Source organism: Camelina sativa, chromosome 7, assembly GCF_000633955.1.
Source record: "Camelina sativa cultivar DH55 chromosome 7, Cs, whole genome shotgun sequence".
In the NCBI taxonomy this organism is placed as follows: domain Eukaryota; kingdom Viridiplantae; phylum Streptophyta; class Magnoliopsida; order Brassicales; family Brassicaceae; genus Camelina; species Camelina sativa.
In genome coordinates, this window is record NC_025691.1 from 24,136,805 (window position 1) to 24,139,475 (window position 2,671).

Sequence of the window (2,671 nt, forward strand, 5' to 3'; positions counted from 1 at the left end):
AAACAAACTGATTGTAATCATCAAATATAAAAAAGTCAACTTCATCATACCATATTGAGTTCAACAAAAAGAAATGACAAATCCAAACACAAAAACAATAAGTTCATAAACCAATAGTTCTTGATTTCCTGAAACATGAAATGACACCAAATTTAAAGTTAGAATCATATAATCTATCTAAACTAATATATGAAAATTGGCACATATGAAAATGAAAACTAATTTACCTAGTAACAGAGATTAGAGAACTTGCAAACTGTCTTACTTTTCTTGTGATGTCATGGTCAGGGTTGCAAAATCTGAAAATATAATGAATAAACACAGATTGTAAATATTAAGTAAAATAGAAGGAAAAAAAATTAAAGAACAAAGATACACACCTTTCTCAAGTTGATCTTCATATTCGAATTCATCAAGTATTTGTGCATTGGTAAGCACTTTTGATTCAATTTTAATATCTTGTTTTATCCATTGTTATGTACACATCAAAACCTCAACCATATAGTGAGTTAGACAACTCCTATATGGGTTTATTATCCTCCCACTAGTGCTAAAAGCGCTCTCAGATGCAACAAAAGACACTTGCATAGCAAATAAATCTCTAGCCATCTGTGACAAAATGGGATACTTGCAACTGTTTATTTTCCACCAAGAGAGTACATCGTACTCCATTCCAAGCATCACTTCAGGGTTCTCTACTTTGTCTTTGAGATATGAATCCAACTCATTTTTGTCTCTAACACCAATCTCTTTTAGCAAAGTATTGTACCGATGCTCAACCTTATGCCTACGGTAACCAAGATCATTATCAACGCCATCCATTCTATTTGCTTGGAAATCTTGAGTAGACTGAGATGATTGGACATTTTCCTTTTTACCATATCTTTCGCTATACTCTTTGAACATACTCTCTAGAATGACAAGAACTGACTCATACAACCCCTTAGACTGTGTAGAGTCTTCTCCATACAACTCGTCAAAACACATTTTTGCAAACTGCATCTTCTTTCTTTGATCAAAAACAGTGACTATTACCAACATCTTGTTGATGTTCTTCAAGCCATCCCAATACTTATCAAATTTCTTAAATATTTCTTGAGCTTTCACCCTTAGATCACTATCAGAGTTGTTACAAAGCAATTGAAGCTCTGATGCTATGTTCACTATCTCACCATAACACTTGTGTGCATTCAGAGTTGTAGAAGCTGAGACTACAAATGTGGAATCGTAAAAAATGTTTAGGAACTTATTTAGCCTTTGAACTGCACGCCAATCAGCCATTGAAGGAGGTCCAATCCATTTTTTACCACCTATAACCTCCATGAAATGATCATTGTACAGTTTTTCTTCAAGCTCCATCTTATCAAAAGCTTCCTTGTACTTAACTGCCCTTGACAACATCAAATATGTGGAATTCCATCTAGTTGTTACATCTAATGGCAAACAGCCCCTTGTTATCGTACTAGATTCTACCTTAAGATCAAATGCATCTTGCCTTCTGCCTCCTGATCTAAAATATAATATAGCATTACGGATTGCAGCCACACTATCATCTATTTTATCCAATCCGTCCCTCACAATCAAATTAATAATATGACCAGCACATCTCATATGTAAAAAATCCCCTTTCATCACTAAAGAATCATCAGATATCAAAGAGAAGCTGGATTCAAACGTTGACAATGCATTACTATTAGCTGTTGCATTGTCCACAGTGACACAAAATACCTTCTCTATTCCCTAGTCAGCTAAGCATTCAAGAAGGACTTTAGCAATGGTAATACCTTTATGATATGTGACATATTTGAACCCTATGATCAGCTTCTTTAACCGCCAGTGAGCATCAATGTAATGTGCTGTTATAACCATATAACTTGAACCTAAAAAGAGAAAGAAAGATTCAGCCAAATAACACAATAAACAAGTCTAAAAAAAAATGAAACAAGCTACTAATTAAAATAAACATTACCAGTGATCTCACACTTCCAAATATCTGTTGTAAGTGAGACTCTTTGCCTTCCTATCAACATAAATGTGAACAATGTCTCTTGTTGTTGTTCTTCTTGAGTGAGGTTTGTACAAATTTACCTTGATGATATAAATAGAGAAACATACTTCTATTAAGTAAGATACAAAAAAAATAAGTAGATAAAAAAAAAAATTGATTACCTTGTCACAAAAGTGTTTCCAAGCCATGCTTTCAATGAAAGCCAATGACAACTCTCCTATCACAAGCATCTCATTTGATGCTTCTCTGAAAATCTTCTCAGACACTTTTCCACTCTGAAAATTCTCTTGCATATTAATAACTTGCTGAGCCTTATCTTCTTTTTCTTGCCATGCCTTGTATGACTTACAGATATGAAGATGATTCCACAGGTTTTTAGTCCCTGACTTTGATGGACATGAGTATTCTTTCTTGCAATAGTGACAAACACACTTGTCACGGTCTTGTTTTCTTGTGAAATGATCCCATACATTTGACCTTGGGGGGATTATCTTCTTTTCTTTAGGTTGTTCAAAAGTAGCTCCATTTTCTTGTGTATGTTTCCTTTTGCCCCTTCGATCCTGAGCTGGAGTCATTTCCTCTTCTTCTTGTTCATGTTCTTCATTATCTCTAGCATCTTGGTTCGGAGATGATGATGAATCCATCTAGAAATAAAAAAACATA